Here is a 7,192-nt window from a genome sequence, read left to right on the forward strand (position 1 = left end):
TGATATGTTGTTCCATGTGGGCTTTGTTGCTTCTGAGCTAGATGGCCGCTTGTTTACCTTCAAGCTTTTAAGACCCCAGACGCTGTATCTTTTGATAGCCGGGCACCATCAGCTTTCTTCACCACATTTGCTTATTCACCCGCTTTGTCTTCAGCGGTTGTGTCGGGAAGATTAGACTGAAATTTTTAATGGGAAAAAAAATCACTTTTCTTTGTTTGTTTTTTTCTTCCACTGACTGGCTGGGTAGAAACCAATCATTTGGTTATCAGCCAAGGGCTTAACTGTTGTCTAACCTGGGCTTCTTAGAGTGAACACTAGCCTTCCATAAGCCAGAGTTACAAGTGATTCCTTTAGCGAAAACTTTGTGACCAGATCAAGCTTGGGGACCACGGGTACTGAGTTATAGTTGGCTATGTTCAGTGGAATATTCTTTCATTCAATTGGTATATCATCCTTGAAATATTTATCTGTTTTGTTAGGGGGGTAAAAGCTGCTTCAGAAGATGATTTAACAGAAATGCCAACCTTCAGCGTGTAGCTAGTGAAACCAAAAATAGAAAGAAAAGAAAGAACAACCAAGCTCATCACCCATCACAACCAAGAGGACAGTGTGTGTGTGTGTGTGAGAGAGAGAGAGAGAGAGAGAGAGGAAGGAAAAGAAGGAGAAGAATAACAGAAAGAGGAGATAAGGAAGACAACACATATATCCCATGGTCAAGTATATTTTCTTTATCCCTAAAAGGCCAGATATCCATATAAAATCATTAGAGCCTTTTACTCCAACTGGAACAGGATGAACCAGCTCATGGGGAAAAAGAACTGTACATTTGTATCACTTAATATACTCAATTTCCCAAGATTGTTGACACTTCACATTTTTAATGGCACCACTTAAGTGAGTTTCCAAGTAAGTCACTTTCTTCAAAGTGATGTTCCTGAACTACATTTCACATTTTATTGGATATCACTTTTCTAGATTAGCACTAGTGTTTTCAACTGAATTGCTGGTTTAAGTAAGTGGTGACTAGTGTTTTCTTAAGGAAGATATACCACATCGATATGCTTTTGTGGTGCCTGACAATGTAGTATGCTGTATTTATACTTACTAGGTTCCAAGAATAATTATTGTTAAGATACTCTCTTGATCTTCCTAAGAATGCCAGCCTAATAAGAAAAGCTGTTGTCAGATTTACAACTACAGACGAGATCAGAAGTATTCACATAAGCACACTTAAAAGTATGTCCAGTTTTAAGGGATATTAACTGATTCATTGACTTTAGCTTGTATTTGTGTATGTGGGGTGTATTCTAATATGTCATGGGGCTGATAGTCCAGGCTATAGTGCACACTTTGGATTTATGGGTCATTACGCTTTCTAGATCGCACATATCATGGATGAGCTTGAAAATGGATCTTTTTCAGATAGACCTGTACTCTAGCTACTAATTTGGAAAGCGGTTTTCAAGCTTCGTTTTAGAAAATTCCAGGGTAATCATTTACAAGTTCAAAAAAAAAACATTTAAAGCTTGTAAGTAATGACATTATTGTTAATTTTCTTAGGAGTGATGATAGCATTATAGTGATGTAGATTACACTCAAAAGACATGTAGAAATTTAGTGAAGAAGTGACACGTGCCAATCATCATTTCAAATGGTCTAGCAAAAAGAAAAGAAAATATATTTAGATAAAACCCAAACCCACAGCCAGCAAGTGGTTTTGGACTCATTGTGACATTCTAGGATAGAGTATAACTCCCCCTGAGGGTTTCCAAGACTGCAAATCTTTACAAAAAATTTCATTACTTTTGTTTCATAATTATTTGTTAGGGATGCATAGTATTCCATTGTGCCTATTACCAAGGTTTCTTTATCTGTTTTGAAAAACTTTTATTGGAACTTAATCCACATATCACACAATTCAATAGTTCAATCATATCAAGAAAAATTGTACAATCATTACCACAATCAATTTCAGAACATTTTCTCCCTCCCCCATGATTAAATTGCCTTTAAAATGAGTTGTGTATATATATGTTGAGAAACAGAAGCTTCACATTTTGATATTTTTGTTTAATAAAAGATTCTATAACTTCATATCAATAAAAAATGAGTTGTGTAACCACCTTCAGTTCTAGTGCTCACTCCCCCTCCAATGGATTGTAAATCTTTATAAGAGTAGAAAGCATCATATTCTGCACTCCTTCCCCCTCTTCCTCCCTCCCTCCCTTTCACCCTTTCTTTTTTTTCCTTTTTCTGACTTCCATTCTGTTTATTGATCTCATGCCTCCATTTCCATTGCTATTGGATCTTCTATGCTGGAATAGAAAAAACATACCTAATAAATATTTCTTGTGGAATAAGATTTCCTACATGCTTGAGAATTGTTCTCTGTCCCTAAGGGTAGTGTGCATGTTTCTTTACTCCCTGCTCATACAGAAATAGAGAAATAGTGAGATCTTCCTGAATTTTGTGCTTCTATCCAGAGAACTCTGCTGGCACACCTTCTTCTTTCTCTTCCTCCTCCCTTGTGAATTTTCTCCAGCGGCCTTTCAAAAGGAGCTCGAAGTAGTATTGTTGACAGAAATTGTAAGAGGCAGCATGATGGGAGCTGCAATATATCAAGTACCTAATCTTCACCTTTCCAAGTCTGTGAAATTAATAGCCTTTAGAAGAAGCCTCTTTTTTCACCATTTGCATGACTGCTTTGTTCTACCACACATGCACCTTCAGCTGACTTTCGAAGGCCTGCTATTTCAGAGGTCATAATTTTGACTGATAGGCCTATCATTAGCAAGTGTTCATTAAGTACTCTGTCCTGAGTATTTTTGTGGGGTGGAAGAGAATGTTCTTAGCAGCTGCCAGAGTGATAACACTCTTGCAAAATGGAATGACTCCAAAAGCAATGAAAAGAACTTAATAAAGCCAGAAAGCCTCAATGGTGTTTGTAGCCCACAAGGAAGAAGCACAACAGCCTGTCTGACCACGAGGTGCAGAAGGGACCAGTTATCAGACATCAAAGAACTAAAAATAAGATCAGTGGGTGCCCACCTTCCTTATACGATCATTGAAGACAAACGTGTGCATAAGCAAAGGTGGTGAAGAAAGCTGATGGTGCCTGGCTATCAAAAGATATAGCGTCTGGGGTCTTAAAGACTTGATAAACAAGCGGCCATCTAGCTCAGAAGCAACAAAACCCACATGGAAGAAGCACACCAGCCTGTGTGACCACGGGCTGTCAAAGGGATCAGGTATCAAGCATCAAAGAACAAAAAATCATATCATTGTAAATGTGAGTGAGTGCAGAGTGGAGACTCAAAGCCCATCGGTAGGCAACTGGACACCCCCTTACTGAAGGGTTGTGGGGAGGATATGAGCCAGTCAGGGTGCAGGGTATCAATGATGAAACATATAACTTTCCTCTAGTTCTTAAATGCTCCCCCCCAACTATCACGATTCCAATTCTACTATTCAAATCTGGCTAGACCTGAAGATGTACATTGGTGCAGGTAGCAACTGGAAACACAGGGAGTCCAGGACAGATGACTCCTTCAGGACACGTGTTGAGAGTGACGATTCCTGGAGAGTGGAAGGAATGTGCGGTAGAAAGGGGGAACCAATAACAAAAATCTACATATAGTCTCCTCCCTGGGGGATGAACAGCAGAGAAGAGGGTGGGGGGAGATGTCGGACAGTGTAATATATGATAAAATAATGAATTATGAAGGTTTCATGAGTGAGGGGGGAGTGAGGAGGAAGGGGGAAAATTAGCAGCCGATATTAAGGGCTCAAGTAGAAGGCAAATGTTTTGAGAATGATGATGGCAACAAATGTACATATATGCTTGACACAATGGATGTATGTGTGGATTGTGATACGAATTGTACGAACCCCCAATGAAATAATTTTTTAAAAAGAAGAGCATAGAGCTCTCTTGGGCCTGGTGGAACCTTCTTGTCACTTGTGTCTTTTACCTAACCGATTTCCTACAGCTACTTTTCAGAGACTTTACACCTTCAGGAAGAAAATGGCCTATGATTGAGGTAATCTTTCTGTTAGGTTTATAGGGTTAATGATATGGTTAATATAATCTTGAGGTTTCATTTGGTGAGATGTTTGGAAACCAGGCCCACATAAGCACTAACTTGTAACCTAGAATCGAGAGGGCTTCTAGAGCATAAACAATAGAAGAGGATGAATCTCCCTGATGAAGTGCTTTTCTAAGGTTTCCAAAGGCATGAGCACCAGGTGTGGGTCTCAGAAAGACGGGAGGTGACAGCCCAACCTACCTTCTGGACACAGACTCTGATCCTCTCAAAAGGTATGAGAATGAATTTTCTATTCCACGGATACTAAGACATTCATAGAAAGGGCAAGAACTATTTTTTAAAGAAATCATTTTATTAGGGGCTCATACAACTCTTATCACAATCCATACATACATCAATTGTGTAAAGCACATTTGTACATTCATTGAAAGGGCAAGAACTCTTTATCTACTAGAAAGTTCAGAAGGAAGGCCAAGCTATCTGTTTGGATCTCAGAAAAGATATGGTTAGAGCAGCGGTTCTCAACCTGTGGGTTGGGACCCCTTTGGGGGACGAACGGCCCTTTTACAGGGGTCGCCCGATTCACATAACGGTAGCAAAGTTACAGTGATGAAGTAGCAACGAAAAATATTTTATGGTTGGGGGTGGGGGGCTGTCACCACAACATGATTAACTGTATCAAAGGGTCGCTACATTAGGAAGGTTGAGAACCAATGGGTTAGAGTAACGGAACTTGTTAGGAGCTCTCCAGGGTACTGAAGCATATGGCCTGCTCTGGCCTGGTGGAACTTTCCTCGCAATAACGTCTTTTACCCAACAGATTCACCATCTCTGTGGTCCCTGATTCCTTGACACTATTTGTATGTGACCCATACCTGAAAAGTCTTCAGTCACTGCCTGTTCTCTGCATATACTGGTGGCTTCGTTTATCAGTTCCTTCTAAAAGGAGTCTATTTTTGTAGGAAAGCATATATTTGTTTTATTAATTCTTAGTTGTCCTATCAGGAAGGTAGGGAACTCAGCAGAGATCACTTAAAAAAAAAAATGAGCCCTTTTGGATTAGTAAAACCTAGTATCAATTACTGTGATCAATAAAGCCTGTTGTCAGGATAGTTGAAAAAGTAACTACTAGAAAACATATGGAGAATGCAGAAGAATACATTAAAGAGCCTACACGTGAATATGAATTTTAAGTACTTCCTTTACTGGAGAGAAAAAGCAACAAAGATAGCACTAAGGTACAATTCAGTACCTGAAATATGAATGAATGAATGTTAGTGTGTAAGTGGGGTGAAGAAAACCAACCCTAGATATTAGGATATTAAACTAAGAAGTAGAAGAACAGAGTTCTAGTCCTGGGAACTTGTTTTTACTGATTTTAAAGCATTGAATAAATCATTACATTTTCTGTATCAATGTAGGGTGATTGCTAAAACAAATATTTCCAATAGCCTGTCATTAAAAAAAAATTAAGATTATTTCTCATGCATGCAACAATCCAATATGTATTCCTGGCTGGATAGCTTTCTTATACAGTTCTTTTATAAGTGGTGACTCAGGGTTCCAAGATTCTATTTGTGGCTTTACTGTCCTTGCAGTCCTTAGCACATTCTTCAATCAACTGGTCAGTGCAGAAAGATAATGGGGATGCAGACATTGGGGAGGTGGAGGGGTTATGGCCCAGGCCTTGAAGTAGTACACATAATTTTCACCCACATTCCCTTGCACATGACTCATCACAGGTTTATATCTAACAGAAAAGGCTCCTGGGAAGTGTAGTCTTGATGTGTTACAAAAATGGGAAAGAAAGACACCATTTGGTAGATAATTGGCGGATATCTTTGGGTTTTGGTGTCCTCAATTGTAGAATGATACCAAGACCATCTACTTTTCCTTTATAGAGTTATTGTTAAGACCCATGGAGATTATTCCTGTTAAAGTGGTTTGACAACTGTATAACAACATATACAGGATATGAATCATTGTTGCTTGGCATTTTTACCTTTGCACGCTCATTTAGAAGAGCAAACAAGGTAAGATTCTTTATAGTTGGTCCCAGTATATGCTAACTCTAAGCTTATTTAATAGGATTAAGCATGATTTTTATAGCGTGAAAATAGGGTTTGTAAATAGACTTCTAACATTTCATCCCTTGAATACTTTTCTGGAAGTATACTAGGATGAAATGCAAAGAAAGTATTTTACCATCAAACCTAATATCACAATTGGTGTAGTGTAGTTAGAAGAACAATTTTGTGAATGGAAAGTTGTGAGGTTCTTACTCTCACCGCCAATAAAACCTGTCATCAGTGAGAATTTCAGTTGGATCATAGGTCATACAATTGTTGACATTCTTCTTTGGAATGCTTATTGGAAACAGGGATATTTCTGATGATTGCTGTGCGTAACATCTAATTATGCATGTCCAAATGTGCACACATGTGGCCCCCTCTCATTTTTCCAAAGGTTCCTCACCCACAGAAGCCAGGAACTGCTGTTTTCTGACTTCTAAAGCAAGCACACGACAACCCAATGGTTGTCCACTTTTCCTTCTGTGGTTGGCTATGAATCACAACTTCTGATAGAATAGCATTATGCTCAGTGGTTTCTGAACACTTAAAACTCTTTAGTTTCATGATGTTTTGACCTGAAGCTAGCAAACAGCCATCTGGGAAGCATTGCTATTTAAGCAAACATCACTCACCCAATTGTGATGGAGGCATTGGATCCTGCTGAACTGTGAGATTTCTTCTTGAGATGAAAGAAAATAATAAGAAATCACAATAGCGAGTGATATACTTTGCAACCTACCTTGGTTTTCTGAAAGGAGAAAATGAAAGGCATTTGTTTGAGACCCATGGGCCTTCATCAGAGCACGTTAAGCTTTAGGAATCATGTCTAATTTATCTTAGAGCAGACTGAAGCTACAGCTTAAAAATTCAAAGGAAAGATCAGTCTATTCTCAATATGTGTAAAATAGTGTAATGTGAACCTAACCTAAAGGAAATTAGATTGCACACCATCATGCACTGTAGTGTTAACTTGAAAATACAGAGCCTTGGATTTGCAGAAGGAAATCGAAGTTGGGATATAAAAATGAAATAAGAAAAGGATGCCCTTGGAAATATGAATTGCCATAAAATGAA

Source organism: Echinops telfairi, unplaced genomic scaffold (genome assembly GCF_000313985.2).
Source record: "Echinops telfairi isolate 266 unplaced genomic scaffold, ASM31398v2 ScPeMD7_53;HRSCAF=182, whole genome shotgun sequence".
Lineage (NCBI taxonomy): Eukaryota > Metazoa > Chordata > Mammalia > Afrosoricida > Tenrecidae > Echinops > Echinops telfairi.